This window comes from Piliocolobus tephrosceles, chromosome 19, assembly GCF_002776525.5.
Source record: "Piliocolobus tephrosceles isolate RC106 chromosome 19, ASM277652v3, whole genome shotgun sequence".
Lineage (NCBI taxonomy): Eukaryota > Metazoa > Chordata > Mammalia > Primates > Cercopithecidae > Piliocolobus > Piliocolobus tephrosceles.
Genome location: NC_045452.1, coordinates 58,857,549 through 58,879,163, shown reverse-complemented (window position 1 = coordinate 58,879,163; position 21,615 = coordinate 58,857,549). Strand labels below are relative to the sequence as shown.

The 21,615-nt window shown below is 34.6% G+C and overlaps 1 pseudogene across 1 annotated transcript; it reads left to right on the top strand.

Annotated features, from left to right (window-relative positions):
* Positions 1–7,652: 7,652 nt before the first annotated feature.
* On the top strand, positions 7,653–8,714 carry LOC111552969 (annotated as a pseudogene). Its single transcript, XR_002734791.2, has 2 exons — positions 7,653–7,680; positions 7,746–8,714. The product of XR_002734791.2 is annotated as a glycine cleavage system H protein, mitochondrial-like (transcript).
* Positions 8,715–21,615: the final 12,901 nt, after the last annotated feature.

Sequence of the window (21,615 nt, the reverse complement as noted above, 5' to 3'; positions counted from 1 at the left end):
ACTTTTCATCTAAAGTATACTTTTTCCTCCAAACAATATACAAATATGGATAGTTTGAACATCTAACCTCAAATAATACACATACTTTTAAAAGTAGTTTATTCAATCTTTAAACAGAATTTTGAGTCTTAAATAATGGGGAGCTATTACTCAGAAAGAGTAAAATTTCTATTGCAATAATTGCTTATATTGATAAAATTTGAGCATTGGTATGATAGGGAAAATATCTGTTTATTTCTTTCTATTCAGCCCAAGTATTGTGCCCAGCAGGTACATACTAAATGTACTAAATGCCTATTGATTAAATTGATAAACATAGGAAAGTTGGAATCCTATAGCATTTCACAATAAAGTGCTTTCACAGGTACACATGCATAAGTTATTTGACTTTTTATAACTCTATAGGTATTGTTGGGCACGTTTTATCATCAGCTTCTCAAATAGTGCAATTTAGAAGTTTTTTTCAAGATCACATGGCTAGCTAAGTTCTAGAATCATGAATCCATTCACTTTCCTCTATAACCTCTTCCAGCGATATGGTACTACAATACATATCCCTTACTGTATTTTCTGATGTGATTAAGCATGTATTACTGTATACTCATATAAGCCACTACCAAAAGCTTATTATCTGTGATATGCTCACTTATTTATTTGTATCATTGCTATTAATGCTTACAATGATTCTAAAAAAGAATAGTCTACATTTTTTCATCATTATTATTTTACATAAGAGGAAACTGAAGCAGAGAAGGCTAAACTCCAATACCATTCTCTGCAAAAGACACCTAGATGTACGGCATACAGGCCCATTTAAAAAATACGTTTTATTTGCTATTAGTAATAATAAAAAATAAAACTAGTTTAAAAAAAGAAAGTAGAATTAGGGGGCAATGAAAAAATATCCAATTGGTTCATCTCCAGAAGGATAAATAATCATTGTAACAAATTTTTCAAGTGAATTGGTATTATTTTTATATAATGGAAAACAAGCAAACATTAAATTTTCAAAGTCTTGCCCAGATAATGACATCATAGTGATCAACTCAATAATTATTTCAATACCAGTGTTCAGAATAGTGAAAAATTCTTGTGCAGGGTTTGGTTATGTCTTCCATTTTGCTATCAATAGCTGTATATTGTTTTCTCATATTAGAAATTGCTTACCATAATATTTGAAATATTTCTAAACCAGACTATATTATATTGAATAATTTTTATTATTGTTCTAATAAATGCTTTTTCACCTCAAGCAATAAAATTGTTAATGGATATAAAAGGGAAATTTGAATGGGGACTAGATTGTAGAAGCCATAGTTAATTTAAGAAAATCACATTTTGTAAAATTTGAATAATAAGCTGTCCATTAAATGCTGTTTTATTTTTCCACATTTGGAAAGTTCTATATTCCACAGTTAGATCTATTTAAAGGACGTTTCTATTGTAATAATTGACACATTATTGTTTTTTCTAAATTATTGTAATCATTAAGGTCTCATAAAAATCTCTTTGATCAGACTCATGACACTCTTTATCAAAATGAAAATACAGAGAGCCCCTTATTTAAAAGACAGGGGAGAGGTGCTGCCAGAGGCACTAAAATACATCATTTTGGTTTCATGGCATTTTTACTTTGCCCTAAATGACACAAATTTCTCCCACTTGAATGCCGAAACATGGTTCCTCTACCCTCAAAACTTTGGTATACACAAAATATTAAAGTATCTTGACCTGAGTCTTTCTCAAGGGAAATTTGGTTATGATCCATACCCACTGTCAACAGCTGTCTTTTCATCATATGAAATGCAAGTATCCCCAAAAAAAGAAATTTTATTTTTCTTCAACTCATGTTTTTAGAGCAGGACAGCAATCACTGGCCTCAGTATATTGACTTCATGTGATTCAGCTGCCCAATATTGTTCCAGCCAGCTGTGTCTATGGATGAGAGAGGGTCACATGGTGTCCCACTCAGAGAAGCATTAATGGCTGTGCTGAGGCATTTCCCATCAAAGCAAAGGGTGGGCAAGTCAGTGTCTGTGATTAACACATGTAAAATATGAAAGAAGCCATATTATTCAAATAGTTTAATTTGGCAAAACATCTGTTAAAAATAAAAATAGTATAAAATGTATGCGTTTAACTTTAACTGTAAAGATATAAGTGTGAATATATTCTAAAACCTTGACATTCAAGACAAGAGCTCTGCTTAAAAGTTAGCTGATGGACAGACCTATACACTTTCTTTTCTTTTTCTTTTTTTTTTTTTTTTTTACATAAACCGCACTCATAATGCATGCTCTGCAATTTTCTGTTTCCATCTCTTTAAAGCACATCAAGCAATTACAAACACTTGTGAAGCAATTTATGTGGAGAATCATTTTAGAAGTCTATGATTTTTCCCCAGTTTTTTTATGGTTGTCCAGCCCACACTTACTTTTTGAAAGCATCTTTCAAGTAATTCACCTTTATAGAGTTGTTTTCAATGCATACAACTTAGTTTTCATAGAAACAACCTCTTTATTTTCATACACTAATTTTCATAAGCTTAAGTAATATTTAAACAAATTTTGTAAGTGAAAAAACAAAAAAACAACTGGTATAAACAGATTTAGGGATAAACACATCTGACACTTGGTATACATACTACCGAAACATAGAGAACAGAAGTGTGGAGACAGAGTAGTCTGCCAGCCAAAGGCATTCAACAAGCATAGACTTCAGTAAATATGCTTAACAGAAGGAGTGGAAAGCATTGTTTCATCTGGTAAACTGGTAAAATGCAAGTCATTAAAAAAAACTTTTATTATATTCTTATCCCTTAGTTCTTTAAATTTAGCTTATTTTATTTCAGCATTCTCAAACTGGTCTCTGTATGGAAAAGCAATGTGAAAAGGCATATTATTTCACTCCTACTAAATACGTAATTAAACATTTAGACCTTACTTAATCTATATAAAAAGATAATAGGGCCATATTTAGATGATGACCTTGAAATCAATATACTGTTTAAATACATGACAGTTTTTGCTTCTGTTGCAGTTGCTTTTGGCATTATCATCATGAAGTCTTTGCCTATGCCTATGTCCTGAATGGTTTTGCCTAGGTTTTTTCCTAGGGTTTTTATGGTTTGGGGTTTCACATTTAAGTCTTTACTCCATCTTGAGTTAATTTTTGTATAGAGTATAAGGAAGAGGTCCAGTTTCAGTTTGCTGTGTATGGCAGGCCAGTTTTCCCAACACCATTTATTAAATAGGGAATCATTTCTCCACTGCTTGTTTTGTCAGGTTTGTTGAAAATCAGATGGTTGTAGATGTGTGGTGTTATTTCTGAGGTCTCTATCCTGTTCCATTGGTCTATAAGTCTGTTTTAGCACCTGTACCATTCTGTTTTGGTTACTGTAGCCTTGTGGTATAGTTTGAAGTCAGGTAGCATGATGTCTCCAGCTTTGTTCTTTTTTGCTGAAGATTGTCTTAGATATATAGGTTCTTTTTTACTTTCATATGAAATCTAACATAGTTTTCTCTAATTCTGTGAAGAATGTCAATGGTAGTTTGATGGAAATAGCATTGAATCTATAAATGACTTTGGGTTATATGGCCATTTTCATAACATTAGTTATTCCTATGCATGAGGATGGAATATTTTTCCATTTGTTTGTATCCTCTCTTATTTCCTTTAACAGTGGATTGTACTTCTCCTTGAAGAGGTCCTTCACATCCCTTGTTAGCTGTATTCCTAGATATTTTATTCTCTTTGTAGCAGTTGTGAATAGGAGTTCATTCATGATTTGACTCTCTGCTTTTCTATTGTTGGTGTAAAGGAATGTTTTTTATTTTTGCACATTGGCTTTGTAACCTGAGACTTTGCTGAAGTTGCTTATCAGCTTAAGGAGTTTTGGGACTGAGACAATGGGGTTTTCTAAATATAGAATCATGTTGTCTGCGAGACAATTTGACTTCCTCTGTTCCTAATTGAATACACTTTGTTTCTTTTTCTTGCCTGATTGCCCTGTCTAGAACTTCCAATATTATGTAGAGTAGGACTGGTGGCAGAGGGCATCTTTGTCTTGTGCCGGTTTTCAAAGGGAATGCTTCCAGCTTTTGCTCATTCAGTATGATATTGGCTGTGAGTTTGTCATAAATAGCTCTTATATTGAGATATGTTCCATCAACACCTAGTGATCTGAGAGTTTTTAACATGAAGGGATGTTGAATTTTATCAAAGGCCTTTTCTGCATCTATTGAGATAATCATGTGGTTTTTGTCTTTGGTTCTGTTTATGTGGTAGATTATGTTTATTGATTTGTATATGTTGAACCAGCCGTGTATCCCAGGGATAAAGCCAACTTGATCATGGTGGATAAGATTTTGATGTGCTGCTGGATTTGGTTTGCCAGCATTTTATTGAGGATTTTTTCATCAATGTTCATCAGGGATATTGGCCTGAATTTTTCTTGTTTTTGTTGTATCTCATCTCAGTTTTGTTATCAGGATGATGCTGGCTTCATCCAATGAGTTAGGGAGGAGTCCCTCCTTTTCCATTGTTTCGAATACTTTCAGAAGGAATGGTACCAGCTCCATTTTGTACCGATAAAATTCGGCTGTGAATCCATCTGGTCCTGGGTTTTTTTTGTGGTTGGCAAACTATTAATTACTGCCTCAATTTCAGAACTTGTTACTGGTCTATTCAGGGACTCCCTCCTCTTTTAGTCTTGGGAGGGTGTATGTGTCCAGGAATTTATCCATGTCTTCTATATTTTCTAGTTTATTTGTGTAGAGGTGTTTATAGTATTATCTGATGGTAGTTTGTATTTCTGTGGGGTCAATGGTGATATCTCCTTTACCATTTTTTTATTGTGTCTATTTGACATACTTTCTTCTCGGTGCCACATGGCACTTACTCTAAAATCGACCACATAACTGTAAGTTAAACACTCCCCAGTAAATACAAAAGAACTGAAATAATAACAAACAGTCTCTCAGACAACAGTGCAATAAAATTAGTACTCAGGATTAAGAAACTCACTCAAAACCACACAATTAAATGGAAATTGAACAACCTGCTGCTGAATGACTCCTGAGTAAATAATGAAATTGAGGGAGAGATCAAAAAGTTCTTTGAAACCAGTGAGAACAAAGAGACAATGTGTCAGAATCTCTGGGTCACAGCTAAAGTAGTGTTAAGAGGGAAATTTATAGCACTAAATGCCCACATCAGAAAGCTAGAAAGATCTCAAATTGACACCCTAACATCACAATTAAGAGCTAGAGAGGTAAGAGCAAACTAATCCAAAAGCTAGCAGAAGACAAGAAATAACTAAGATTAGAGCAGAATTGAAAGTGATAGGGACATGAAAAACCCTTTAAAATTCAGTGAATCCTGGAGCTGGTTTTTGTAAAGATTAACAAAATAGATAGACCACTAACTAGACCCATATGTTTTAGTATGTTGTGTTTCAATTTCTATTTTCATTGAGAACTTAAAAATTCTTTTTTTATTTTCTTCATTAATCTATTGATCATTCAGGAGAATTTTTTAAAAGTGTATTTATTTGTACAGTTTCCAAAGTTCCTCTTGCAACTTTCATGGAACGTTTTTCTCTTGTTTCTATGCTAGTTTTATTCCATTGCAGTCTGAGAAGACACTTAATATAACTTCAATTTTTAAAAACATATGTTGAAACTTGTTTCATCACCTACCATATAGTCTATCCTGGAGAATGTCTGGTGGGCTGATGAGAAGAATGTATATTCTGCAGCTGTCAAATAAAATGTGTTATTAATATCTGTTAGGTCCATTGGGTCCGTAGTGCAGATTAACTCGAATATTTATTTGTTGAACTTCTGTTTCGATGAGCTGTCCAATGCAGAAAGTGGGGTGTTGAAGTCCTCAACTATTATTGTAGTGGGTATATCTTTTTTTTTTTTTTCTTTTTTGAGACAGTCTCACTCTGTCACCCAGGCTGGAATGTAGTGGCATGATCTCAGCTCACTGCAACCTCTGCCTCCCAGGTTCAAGCAATTCTCATACCTTAGACTCCCAAGCTGGAATTACAGGTTTGCGCAACCATGCCCAGCTAACTTTTGTATTTTTAGTAAAGACAAGTTTTGCCATGTTGACCAGGCTGGTCTCGAACTTCTGACCGCCAGTGATCCATCTGCCTTTGCTTCCATAATTGCTGGGATTACAGTCTGATATAAATATTGCTACTTTGACATACTTATGGTTTCTGTTTGCATGGAATGCATTTTTCTATTTCTCAATTTTCAGTCTATATGTGTCTTAACAGGTGAAGTGAGTTTCTTGTTGGCAATATGAAACTGAGTCTATCTAAAAAAAAAAAATTCTATTCGGCTAGCCTATATTCTAAATTGTTGAATTTAGGCAGGCATGGTGGCTCACGCCTGTAATTCCAACACCTTGAGAGGCCAAGGTGGGTGGATCACCTGAGGTCAGGAGTTCAAGATCAGCCTGGCCAACATGGTGAAATCCTGTCTCTTCTAAAAATACAATAATTAACCAAGTGTGGTGGCAGATACCTGTAGTCCCAACTACTCAGGAGGCTGAGGCAGGTGAACCACTTGAACCCATGAGGGGGAGGTTGCAGTGAGCCAAGATGGCACCACTGCACTCCAGCCTGGAAAACAGAGTGAGACTCCATCTGTAAATTAAATAAATAAATAAATAAATAAATAAATAAATAAATAAATAAATTGTGGAATTTAAGCCAGTTACATTTCAGTTTGTTATTGAGATGTGAGGACTTCCTAGTGTCATTTTGTTGATATTTTTCTGATTTTGTATATTCTTTGTTGTTTTCTTTCTCTCTTTTTTATCTTTGTAATTTGGTGGTTTTCTGTAGTGACATTGTTTGATGCTTTTCTTTTTCCTCATTCGTGTATCTGATCTGCCAGTGAGTTTTCCACTTTTGTGTATTTTCATACCATGGCATATATTGTCATTTCACCTCCAGATATAGGACTCCTTTAGGCAGTTCTTGTAGTGCTAGTCTAGTGGTGATGAATTCCTTCAAGTTTCACTTGTCTTGGAAAGACCATTTTTCCATTTCTAAAGAATGGATTTGCTGAGTTTTGTATTCTTGACTGGCATGGTGTTGTTGCTTTTTTATTCCCAGCACTTTGAGTATAACATCACATTCTCTCTCCTGTCCTGTAAGGTTTCGGTTGAGAAATCTGCTGTTTGTTAGTGTGATAGGAATTTCCTTATATGTAACTTGACTCTTTTCTCTTGGTGTTTTTAGAATTCTCTCACTGTCTTTGATTGTTGACAGTTTGAATATAATATGCCTTGGGGATGACCTTTTCGGGTTAAATCTATTTGGGGATTTTTGAGTTTCCTGTATCTGAATATCTACATCTCTTTCAAGACTCAGGAAGTTTTCAGCTATTATTTTATTAAATACATTTTCCATGCCTTTTGAAATCTCATCTCCTGAATGTCCTAAATTGTGAAAATGTGTTTGTTGAATGTCCTATATATCACATAAACTTTCATTATTCTTTTTTTTTTTAATCTGACTTGGTTATTTCAAACCTGTTTTCAAGTTAAGAAATTCTTTCGGCCCCTCCCGGCCCCTCCTCCTGGAGCGGGTGACCGAGGCATAGCACTGCGACCCCCGCACCCCTGCGAACATGGCGCTGCGAGTGGGGTGCGGAGCCTGTAGGCCCTGCTCTGCACCCTGCACGCGGTCCCATCACCCGCCACCCGCGCCCTGACCTCTGAAGCCCTGGCAGCTGGAGGGGGCGCTGTCCGGACGCTGCGCATGCGACCCGCTCTGCTCTCGGTGCGTAAATTCACAGAGAAACGTGAATGGATAACAACAGAAAGTGATATTGGAACAGTGGGAATCAGCAATTTGGCACAGGAAGCGTTGGGAGATGTTGTTTTACTGTAGTCTACCTGAAGTTGAGACAAAATTGAACAAACGAGTTTGGTGCTTTGGAAAGGGTGAAAGCTGTAGTGAACTCTATTCTCCTTTATCAGGAGAGGTAACTGAAATTAATGAAGTTCTTGCAGAAAATACAGGACTTGTAAACAAATCTTGTTATGAAGATGGTTGGCTGATCAAGATGACACTGAGTATACCCTTCAGAACTAGGGATCTTATGAGTGAAGAAGCATATGAGAAATACATCAAATCTATTGAGGAGTGAAAATGGAACCCCTAAATAAACTAGTATGAAATAACGCAACCCAACAGAGTTGTCTAAAATTAGTGGTGGATAGAAGACTTCGAATAGCAACTTTTAGCATTACCGATGGGGGGGGGGGGGAAACTACTGTTAACACTGCTAATGAAGGAAAATGCCCTTTAACTTTCTAATGATTATAGATAAATATAAAACACGTCTTTTTCACAATATCCTATGATTTATAGACTACTAGACTCTAGTGTTCAGAATTCATTAAATTATCCATGGTAAAAACTAGTTATAAAAATTGCATAATTCAAAGATAACATTGTTATTCTTAAGCCTTATATGATATTGTGACTTGCGTATATCCATACCTGGGTTTGGGATGAAATACTTAATGATCTTTCCATTGGAAATAACTGGGAGTGAAGAGTTGCTTGTACAGTGTCAGATGAGGAACACCACTATTTTAATTTTGCAATACACTGCATTTGCTGGTGCTATTTTTATCTGGTGAAACAACAGCTTTGCAGCAAAATAATAAAATGTTTCTTCGTTTAAAAAAAAAAGAAAGAAATTCTTTCATTTGCTTGATCAATTCTATTGTTGAATATTTTGATTTTATTTTTAAATTTCATTCATTGAATTCTTCAGTTCCAAGATTTCTGTTTTGTTCTATTTAAATGATATTTTGTATTGGTTCATTCTCACATTCCTATAAAGAAATACCTAAATTTCCCAAGAAATTTATTTAAAAAGAGGCTTAATTGGCTCATGGTTCTGCAGGCTGTACAGGAAGCATAGCAGCATCTGCTTCTGGGGATGCCTCAAGAAGCTTCTAATAATGACAGAAGACATCGGAGGAGCCGGTATGTCCCATGGCAAAAGCAGGAGCAAGAGAGCAAAAGGGGAGGTGCTACACACTTTTAAATGACAAGATCTCATGAGAACTCACTCACTATCATGAGGACAGTACCAAGGAGAATGGTGCTAAACAATTCATGAGAAATTCACCTCCAGGATCCAATCACCGTCCCCCAGGTCCCACCTCCAACATTGGAGATTACATTTTAATATGACATTTGGGCAGGAACACACATCCAAACTATATCATATATATATTCTTGTTGAATTTCTCATTTACATCATACATTGTTTTTCTGATTTATTTTCATTTATTTGTTCTATTTTACTTTGCTGAGTTTTCATTACAATTATTTTGAATTTCTTCTCAGGCATTTCATAGGTTTCTTTTTCCTTGGGGTTTGTTACTGCAGAATTATTGTGTACCTTTGGAGGTTCATGTTTTTTCATGTTACTTGTGCCCCTACATTGATATCTGAACATGTCATATAACAGTTGCTTCTTTCAATTTTAGGAAGTATATTTTGTGAGTAAAGACTTCTTCCTGTAAATATATTTATAATGTCAGTTGGGCATGGTGGTTTGGCTTTGGCGGGTTAAGTATCTAGCTCATATATATATATATATATTTTTTTTCTTTTTTTTGCTGTAATCAATGACAGCAGTGTCTGCAAATTTCTCAGTAGCCTAGGCTGTGGCATGGTTTTTCTGGGTATGAGTACAACAGGCAGGCTAGTCCTCAGGTTTCTGGGCAGCATGTATGGGTGTCAGCAGTGGTCCTTAGTCCGATTGGTTTTCAGGCCCCTGGGTGGCATGTACATTCTTGTAGTGGTGGTGGCTAGCTCTATGTAGGCCAGTTTTTGTGTCCCTGGGAAGTGCATATGGGCACAAGTGGCCCCACCGCTTGAGGTGCAGGGTCACTGTCAATGGTGGTGGCCCCAGGCAAGTAGTTCTCAGGCTCTGGGGAGCATGAGCTTCAGCTCCTTGTGTCTTGGGGGAAGTCTCCCAGTGTGTCAAAGCCCCTGTTCCCTAGGATATGGGACCCTGCATGAGTTCAGTTGCAGAGTGAACAGGTGCACCACTGGGTGGAGCTAAGGTCATGATGCAGTGGCCCTCCTGGTGGATGAAGAAGAAGGTTAACACGTTTCCTGGTTGTGTTTCTGCAGGGGGTATTGGGCCTCAGGGCAATACTCTGGTGTTGGCTCTTCTTTCAAAATGGTTCTGTGCTGCAGCAGCCAATGTACTGGGGAGTGGGGAGAACCCAACATGAATTCCCTTTGTGGAATAATTCTGTTGCCTGGACTTCAAGCAACCCCCTATACTAGGCTTAGGGCCTGTGAGGGCTGAGGGGCTCTTTTATAGCTAGAATTGCAGGCGTTTGGTGTGAAAACATGAACTCCTGGGTTTATTCTTACCCGTTTCCAGTGCTGGGGAGTTTTATTTGCTCTAAGCGAATGCCAGCTGGCTTTGCTTAGCTTTCTGTGCTGTCATCTTAACTTTTAGTGCCTGAGAGAGTCTTTGTAATTCTTTACTGAATGGTAATGTTCTTCCTTAGACACTCTATTTGATGTGTTCTTATCTACTTGTTGTTTTGGTCCTTTTCTGTGTGGAGAAGGGAAGTGTTAGGTGCCTCTAGTCCACCATCTTAACGACATCCCAGGTACAATTTATTAATTGGATAAATACATCCATTTATGCTACTGTAACAAATAACATTTTCTTCATATTAAACTCCATAAACTATCTGCATGTAATTTTGCTGTATTATGATGTAAGTTATAATATATTTTATCTAATATTTCATGTTAAAGCAAATTAAAGTAGAGACCAGGCCTGAAGAATCTCTAAACAGACAAAGCCACCTAGACATAAGGAAACTTAACATTTTTTGATTTACAAACATAAGCAAAACTTAATTTGAGCTACTTATTGTTATTGCCTATATTAAAGAAAAAGACTTAAGGCTAACCAGGCAGACTGTGTCAACTAATATATAGCTTTATAACTAGAAACTTTGCAGCAGAATAGATCAAATAAAGCAACTGTATAACTGCAACCAATCAAATACATTCTCTGCTTTACTTTCAAGTCCATAAACCCTCTGCTTATATTCCCTAGGCAAAGCCCCCAGTCGACTCCTGGTATGGAGCTGCCAGATTGATGAGTCACTGTTTGTTCAAATAAAATCTTCAAAACTTTTATTATGCCTCAGTTTACCTTTTAAAATTAATAATTTTCTACAGATAAAATATTAGGCAATTGATTTTTACTTTATAATTTCCAATGGTGTACTTGTCATATATCATTTTGTTGCATATGTTTTATCATATCTAGAGAAGCATATTTCAACCATTATCCTATTATTGTTTTAATATCATATAATATCATATTATTGTGACTTACAAACAGGTTTTAATATCAGAGGAAAATATGTAAACCCGTAATTGGCAATATTGTTCCCTCAGAAGTTATAGAAATCTGAAGTCAATAATTCATCTAGATTGACTCTAAAATTTCTTGTTGAAGCTATAAAACTTTTATGACATCTAACAATTGCAATCAGAATTTGTTACAGCTAATAATTAATTTAGGATAAATTTGAATGTTTTAAATACTGTCTTCTTATCAAAGTACATGATACATTGTTCCATGTATTAAATTCTTTATTGCCTTTTGATATACCATATAGCTCTCCCAGTATAGATTTTTTCAAATTTGCATTGGCACCATAAATTTAAGTTAGTATTTTTTGCTGTCTAGCGATAATGAAATAAATATATTCCCAATATACTTACAGATGCACCATCACTGAAATATGTAACAATAATATTAAATTGTATATGTCAATTTTATAGCTAATTAGATCTTTAAATAGGCATTTTTTATAACGACTTGGGATTTTCAGAAATTGTTAATATAGAATACAAATACTATTAATTTTGTCTCTCTTGAAAAAAAGGCAAATAGTAATACATATTTACATGCTACTCTTAAATTTTAAGGAACTGTTATGATTATGGTGATGTTTACTTTTTGTTTAAGAAAGTTTAACACGATTGAATATTAATTTCAACAAAATTACCTTTTTCTATGTATTTTGATTAAATGATTTGTTTATTTTACAACTAATTGTGTCACTTAATGTTAATTTAACTTTGCATATTGAAATGATTTTTTTAAATACCTTACAATGCATTTTTGAAATTTAATCTGCTTCTCTTTGTGCATTGTTTTTGACCTATACTACGAGATTTTATGTGATAATATGATTTTATACATATTGGCTTTCTAAAAATTAAATTTTGGGTGTACTTTTTACATTTCAACTTCATAAAACTGTGTTTATCTCTCTCTCTTTTTTTTTTTTTTTTTTTTGTTCTGAAACGGAGTCTTGCTCTGTCACCCAGGCTGGAGTGCGGTGGCGCGATCTCGGCGCACTGCAAGTTCTGCCTCCCAGGTTCACGCCATTCTGCTGACTCAGCCTCCTGAGTAGCTGGGACTACAGGCGCCCGCCACCATGCCCAGCTAATTTTTTGTATTTTTTAGTATAGACGGCGTTTCACCGTGTTAGCCAGGATGATCTCGATCTCCTGACTTTGTGATCCAGCCACCTCAGCCTCCCAAAGAGAGCCACCGCACCTGGCCATCTTTATCTCTCTTTCTTCTTATTTGAGTAGTTTAACTGTTGTCTTTTCTGTTTGTATTTTTCCCCTAAAATAATAGTTATTGAGTTTAATCATTAGTGCTATATTTCTCTTCATTATTTTTCCTTTTATCTTTGTTTCCCATGTTTCTTGAGGATAACTTTAATAATACTTCTGCTAATTGATTGATTTTACTTAATTAAATTCAGTAAAATTTTATTTGGGTTCCAATTTTTTGGCCCAATTCTTTATCATATATAGCTTTTTTACTTTAATTAGCTTATAAATTATTTTGACTCTAACATTTAGGTTTATTTTGCCATGAAGCAACTAAAGCAGAGTATGAGTTTGTTGCAGATTTTCTTTTATTTCTATAATTTTGCAACATCATTAAAAAAGGAAACCTGTAAAATTTCTCCTTTGATGACTTTTGAAAATAATTTTTATCTGTGTGTGTGTATTTGAATGCATGTGTGTATGTGTGTGTTATTTAACCCCTAACCAATGATTATTGTTTCAGACTATTTCATAGGCCCTTAAAAATGATGCATGTCTTCTGTATTGTTTATGGTTATAATTATTTAATAAGTCTACAGCATTCATCATATTCCATTTTCTCGTATCATTCACTTTTGCCCACTCGATTGCTCAGGGGTTAAATGATTTCTGAAACAGCTGTTCCAGTGCATTTTTGTTGCATTGTAAGATATTTTTAAAAATATATTTTTACCATTTTTATGTTGCATTAAGGTCCATGAATGTTAGCTTATCTTTTTGGATAACTTCATTTATTTAATAATGTTTTTTCTGATTTCTACATGTTAATGTAATCATTGTGATATGTGGTTATACTGATGTTATTGTTGATTAGACTGAATCATTTCACTCTCAAGATATTTTGTACAATTTGTTTTAGCTTTGCTGTTTATACTCTTTAGAAAATACACAGTAAAGAGAATACTTTCTGGGTTTTCTTTGTGATTGATTTGTTTTTGTTGTTTCTTTGTAACTGCACATGATAATTTTATTTTTAGCAAAGAGGTTTTAAACTAGTTCATTTTTATATTCCAAATTAATCCTTTGTTAACTTTCATAAGTTTTCCTGTTATATTGTTGTGGTGATGGTTGCTGTTTTCTTGATTTACTATGCATGCTCTATGAACGGCTTATCCTCTGACTTTTTCTTCCAGCACTGATTTTAGCAAAAGTATATATCACATTAATTATTAGCTTTCTACACTTGGGATAGGTAATATTATCCACACTTCAAAATACTTTTAGTAAGAAGCAAATGTTTAAAAGCATTATTTGTCACTAGCCAGTTAAAAGTGGTAAAAACTAAGGGCCGGGCGCGGTGGCTCAAGCCTGTAATCCCAGCACTTTGGGAGGCCGAGACGGGCGGATCACGAGGTCAGGAGATCGAGACCATCCTGGCTAACACGGTGAAACCCCGTCTCTACTAAAAAAAATACAAAAAACTAGCCGGGCGAGGTGGCGGGTGCCTGTAGTCCCAGCTACTCGGGAGGCTGAGGCAGGAGAATGGCGTAAACCCGGGAGGCGGAGCTTGCAGTGAGCTGAGATCCGGCCACTGCACTCCAGCCTGGGTGACAGAGCGAGACTCCGTCTCAAAAAAAAAAAAAAAAAAAAAAAAAAAAAGTGGTAAAAACTAGGACTTTAACATAAGTCTGATTTTAAGGCCCATATTATACACACCCCGTAGAAATGAAAAAAAAATCCACTTGTACATTTTCCAAAGGCTACTAGTTCACATACTGATCCATAAAACAATATTTGATGCTGCAAGAGAACATGGGCTGAGATGAAATGGGATGAGATCATTTCAATAAAGTATATCTGCATATTTCAGGGTCTGTATCTGTTAATTGGTGTAATATTTTAGAAGACATGGTCAGTAATTTTCATTTGATATAAGTGGCCATTTGGCAACATGGTAGTGCTGTAAGAAGCTGAGTAATGGGATCAAAAGGACACTTGCCTTAGCTGACTATTACTTCTTATTTAATATACATTAAATAGACTATTAGTCAGGAAACCTTGTAAAGAAGCTATGGCATCATTTATAGTTATTGAAAATAATTTAACTAAATTCTGGTAGAATGATTAGAAGAAAGTGTTACACAGAAGAAAATATACAAACAAAGGGTTAGAAGAATTTGGTGATGTCCTCAATGAGATTAGAAGTCACCCGAAAATGACAAGAGAACCTAGTCTCTGTGACTGCTAAGGTCAACTTAATACACGACCAAGGTTTGGTTAAAAGTAAAATAGTATTATTTTTGCATATGTTTAGTTTGCATACAGATGAAAACGATTAGGGCCAAAGTATAAGAATTATGACTATAAACATGTCTTCATCTGAAACTCACACACAGATAAATATCCTATTACAGGTTGCAGAAATACCTTCTTATACTACCTTAGTTACCTCAACCACAGTAATTGGAAGAAACACATACGGAAGGTAGGATGCTCATCAGAGGAATATTTTGGTGGCGTTTATAAATCATTATAAATTTTTATAAATTATTTCTATAACTATGAACACATTAATAAATCTAGTACTTAAATGTGTAGGAATATTTTGAATATCTTGGAGCTTGGTTATCCTTTGAATTTCCGAGAATATCAGTTAACTGGGCCATCAGATTTTTTCAAATATGATGTAATATTGTATTAAAATAACATTTCTGAAGAGAAAAACAGATCAGTTTGTAACTCGAAATAAATCAAACTAGAAGTTGACTCATGTAAATAACATAATCATGATGGATAATCTAAGAGAGAAAAATGTTTGTGTTGTGTTTCAGGTGTGTTGATAGATTTCATCCTATGAGAATAGATTTTTTTACTGTTATGTCATTTACATTATAATCAGATGAACAGGCCATTGACAGGGAGACAAATAAGTGAACAAAATGATTTCAGGAAGAAATAATTTATCTGAAAATACAAAATACAGGGATATGATATAAGATTACCAGAATATCAAAGAGATTATCTGACTCATTAATGTGATGGTACATTTAATTAATATTAAGTACAAAAAAATCAAATTTTAGATCCAAAAAGGAAGATAACTTCTAGTGAATTCTATTGTATGTTTATCATATTCCAACTCATAATGTGAAAAATAGGAGAGAATGATGCCAACATTTAGAGTAAAGCACAGAGAAATGATGAATTGATTAAGATCACCAATTTCATCACTAAATATTAGCCCTTACAATCCTTGTAATTCATTGGTTCCACTCCTTGAGCTCTCTGAGAATATATACAGACTGTCAAATGCAGGTAGACCAATAATTAGTGCATGATATTAAGGATTTCAAATGATAAAGTCTATACATGAAACTGCTTAAATAAGATGGTATGTGACTAATGAGATTTCTCCATTTTGTGCTTGAACAAGTTTCTTAGTTTCAACAAACACACACACAAATGCTCAGCTAAATTTAAATTTCTGATAAATAATTTCATAATATAATTATATTCTAAATATTGCATGAAATAAATGTATATTAAAAATAATTTGTTGTTTTTCTGAAATTTAAATTTGACTAGTCATCTTGTACTTTACCTAGCAAACCTAGGCTGGTAAGTCATACTTATATATGATAGTAAAAATCTTGGATAAAATATTGAATTTTTTAGCTTAGAATTCACTACCAAGGCTCTGGGATAATACGAGCCATTGTAGAAAAATAAGATTCTCTAAAAAATATCAGGCTACTGGTGTGTGTCAATGACTTATGTTCACTCTTCAGTAAGGTGTTAAAGGAGACAGTCATCAACGTTACTAAAGAGAGGAGCTTCGATATATATAGTGTGAGAAAAGAAAGGCTTTCTGCTTCTTGCTAAAAATCCAACAGTGCTAAGGATCTATAATTTGAAACTGCCAAAAGTGACTTGTCTGCCCCAAGGTAAAGTTGTGGCAAGCCAAAAAATGAAGGTCAGAAATGTCACAATTTAGCTTGGCATCTAAGGTGAAATTAAAACAAAATAAAAATCAGCAAGGGATCTTTTTATGTATTGCTTGCTAAAGTACATCAATGGATGCTGTGTTTGACAGAGATAATAGTATCCTTACACATAGACACAATGTAAAAGATGGCAGATAGGGGATGGGGTGATTTGTCCATTATTTCTCATTAATTAGAGTCAAATATCAAGTAATGAAGTCACAAATTGAGGCCTACAAATCTATGGATAAAATACAGAAAAGTCAAGTGTGGGCTCCACATTCAACTTTCATGATTTAATAGATTTCTGCTGCTGGATGTTAATAAAAGCCTGTCCTCCCCATTAAAGCTTTGGGCAGCAGTCTAAAGTTTTAAGAAAGAACTCTGGCATCAAGCTGCATGGAGAATGTATGAATCTTCCTTCTAGGAGACTCATATCAACAGTGAATGGGCAGACTACAGATCAGCAGCCTTGAAAACATGTCAGTGATCAAGTTACTTTAGTATTCCTGCTTTATTGGAGGTGATGTAAGCCCTGTACAAGTGATCACTGTATATATTTTCAATTTACAGCCTTTTCTAAATTAAAATCGTGGCCAGGAACTGTGGCTTATGACTACAATTCCAGCACTTTGGGAGGCCAAGGTAGGAGGATGGCTTAAATCCAGAAGTTTAAAACCAACCTGGGCAGCAAAACAAGACCCCATTTCTACAAAAACAAACAAACAAATAAATAATTGAAATTAAAAATTTTTTTTAATGGAAACTTAAAAAAATAGAATTTTACTGTGGTTGCCTTGTTTTTCCATTCACTGTTACATTTTCTGTGTGGAGTCATGTTTAAATTATCAGATAGTTCAAAGGTTGCAAGTTTTAAAAAGAAATGTCTAGATATTTTAGGTTTATATGTACCTCATGTTCATATTCTGCAATATGATAGTACCTCTCAATAAAGGCATAATGGCTACCTCTTCATTCATATAATTGGTATATGAGAGTGTTGCATTGTATTAAAATTATTGAATGTGTATATTTAAGTGAAGATAGCAATCTATATACTTTGAGCATGTGAGGCATTGGATCTTGAGTTAAAGACTAGAGGATTTATTGTTTATCCGAGTTCATTATCTGATTATAGTAACCAAGGAGGAGCACCCTTTTCACCGGGGATTGGGTTATAAACAACCAATTGACTACTTGATTCACATCAGAATCACCAAACTTCAAAAAATTATCACTTTTTTTATTTTTTTATTTTTTAGACAGGATCTCACTCTGTCACCCAGGCTGGAGTGCAGTGGTAAGATGATGACTCACTACAGCCTCGGCCTCCTGGGCTCAGGTGATCTTTCTATCTCAGCCCCCTGACTGGCTAGGACAACAGGCGTGCACCACAATGCCAGGATAATTTTTGCTTTTGTTGAGATAGGCTTCCCTCATGTTGCCCAGGCTGGTCTCAAGCTCCCGGGCTCAAATGATCCTCCTCTCTCAGCCTCTCAAAGTGCTGGGAGTACAGACGTGAGCCATGGTGTCTGGCCAAGATAAAAGCTTATGACTCCAGAGTATATAGGTTTCATATTCACTGGCAGAAGGAAATATAAGAGAGAAAAAAGGAGTCAGGAAGAAGAGGGGAAATAAAAAGAAAATAAAGTACCCTGAAGGAAGATAACCCTATATAGTATTGTTTTCAATGTGGATGTTGTAAAACATTTGTGAGTTGTAAAACTAATCTACTGGTTGATGGTCAATAACTTATTTTTTTAAAGAAACAGAATAAAATAGAATTAAATAGGATGGAAAATAGAAGTATTAAAATCATCAATGTGCATCATATTAAAAGTATTGTTTTATTACACTTTTATTTATTTGAACAGTGTATGTGTACATGTGTGATTTTCTAGGATTGTGATGTAAAATATATTTCTAACTTTAAGAAGTTGTTCAAAGATGTTTGAAATGCAATGATGAACATATTCTAGTCCCAGGAGGTTATCCTTTTGATGTATAAGCTACCCCAAGATTCTCTCTACTATCTGCATTTCTTATTTTTATTTTGCTTAGATTAATGTTATAAGTATTTTATATACAATAAGTCATTTAATCCTCTCAACATCCCCATGAAGGTGTTACTATTATTATCCCAATTAATGCAGTAATATAATTGAAATGTACAGAATTTATGTAATTTGCCAAAGCTCAGTCAGTCGGAAAATGATAGGGTTAAGATTTACACTGGCACCCTGGAAAACTATCTATTGAGTGGAAGCAATGAAATATGAAACAAAATCTGTATTTTGTAAAAATATATTATAAAATGTTCCCTGGAAAAAAGACAATGCTCCTGAAACTGGAACAGATACTGTCATATTACCAGTGGTGCATTAGAATGGAGGTCACACCTTCTTGTTGCTGAGAACTTTAGGCCCATCCTGGATCAGTTCCAGGTTTTATGAGAAAGTGGTACACTACGATAACTGCTTAGAAATTGCTGAGAAATCCTTGAATCTCAAAATGCCCACATAAATCTTTAAAGTGCTCATTATTTACCATAACATTAGTAACCCTTTTTCTTGAAAACTAATAGTATAATATAATTCATTGTTAAAACTTTTTGTTTCAAAATAGGATTTAGAATACCTATCCAGAGACCAAAACAATATCTTTGGTAATTAAGAAAAATGCAATTTATATTTTAAAATGAAATATTGAATTTAAAGTGGTATTATCTTTACGTGATAATATTTAATTAGCTCATAAACTTAAGATTATTTATTTATTTATTGAGATGGAGTTTTGCTTTTGTTTCCCAGGCTGGAGTGCAATGGTGTGATTTTGGCTCACTGCAACCTCTGCCTCCTGGGTTCAAGTGATTCTCCTGCTTCAGCCTCCCAAGTGGCTGGGATTACAGGTGCCCACCACCATGCCCGGCTAATTTTTTTTTTTTTTTTCTGTATTTTTAGTAGAGATGAGGTTTCACCAGGTTGGCCAGGCTGGTCTCCAACTCCTGAACTCAGGTGATCCACCTGCCTCGGCCTCTCAAAGTGCTGGGATTGCAGATGTGAGCTACTGCGCCCGGTCAATACTTAAGATTTTTAATAATAAAGTCTGGGAATGAACCAGGCTCCCAAATGAAGATGCAGAAAACATAGCTAAATATTATCTAATTTCATATATATATATAGTGTTAAGTATTATCTAATAGTTTATATATATAAAGCTAAGTATTAGCTATATATATATATATATATATATTTACAGCAATTTATAAATAATGTAGCCATTGTACGTAGCTTTAGAAAAATAGAGAATAAAGATGCTCGTAGTCATCCTTATATCTGTCTGTACAAGATACCTTCTTTATGCTAGGCATTTTATGTACTTCATTTCAAAACAATAATGAGACCTACTAAACTGAGGGTCAGTGAGACTAACAAAATGGCCCAAGAACTTGCCGTGCATTGGCTGAAGAATAAACATGAAATTCCAAATTTGTCTGAGGCCAAAATATGTACTTTTTCAACTACAATGATCTTGCATTTTTAATACAAGCTGGACACCTGTACGAAAAGGAGGAAGGTAGAAAACATTATTTATTTTCAGAAAAAAGTAAAAACAGACCTAAGTTCAGTAGAAAAACGTGTTTCTGTGCCCAAATGTAGCTTGTGACAGAGACTAGTCATTTAACGAACTCATTTTCACCCAGGACATCTTGTTGTATGCGTTGAGAGAGTAGAACTAAGTTGGATGGAGTCAGGGTAGTCTAGGGTATGTAACCATGGTAATTGTTTCAGACTGTGGGTCTTTTTAACTTAAAACTGATTTCCTTTCTGTACTAATATGGAAAGACACGATAAAGCAACTACAAAGAGTTTAGTACTAATATTTCTGAAGTCATTCACATGTCTAGGTTATCTTATTCAGATATTACAGCTAAAATTGCTGTAAAATCTTTGTGAAGAGATGAATTTTACTAAATTTAAAACACTTTTTACTAGCTTGGCATTTTATGAGCATAGTTGAAGACGCAAACTTTGCAGAGAAGAAGTTAAAATTTTTCCTTAGATGTACATATATATTACCAAGATCATTATATCAAAGTCAAGAGATAAATGTCCCTACATTAATAAATAGATAATTTAACGACTAAAAAAAAGGCAGCCCCACCAAGATGTCTTCATCCCTTCTTTGCAACACTTTTATCTCTGTTACTGTGATCTTGATTTTTATTCCCATTAGGTATACTACCCTTAATTCTCCTCTTTAAATGTCCTAGATGCTCTCAGCAACATCAAATTCTTATGATTCCCATAGTGCCTTCACAGTTTTAAGTATATTTTACTTTGTGACTTGCAGGGCATAATATAAAGCTAAAATGTAACTTTTTAATCTTTTTTAGTTCAGTAAATTTATGTCTATAAGAAGTGAAAGAACTGCAGGAGGGATAATTCTCCAATGAATTAATATTTTCGAACCACCTTACCACATTGCCACATTTTCTCAGCTGTAGGGCTCAGCTGAGCAAGGAAGGCCAAGAGAAATGTAAGGGGGCAATGGTAGTTCCAGTGATAGTGAAAACACTGGCATAGCTGTTTGTAGCAATGCTCATTGTCACTGTAATGGTATTGCAAGGTCTACTCAATAATATTTAAACATAGTCATGCAAATATATTTCTAAAATTATGATTTTGAATTAACGTACCATATTCTGAAAACCGTAGTACAATTCTACATTCCTATATTCTGAAAACCATAGTACAATTCTACGTTCCTATATTCTGAATACGTTCCTATATTCTGAAAACCACAGTATAATCCTACATTCCTATATTCTGAAAACCATAGTACAATTCTACATTCCTGTCCAAAATTTCTAACATAGCTCAAGGTCAATGATATGTGCCAATCAGAAATCCTTCTCCCCCCACATTGGATAATGAGTCGTTTTAAATCAATGTAAACACATCAGTTCTC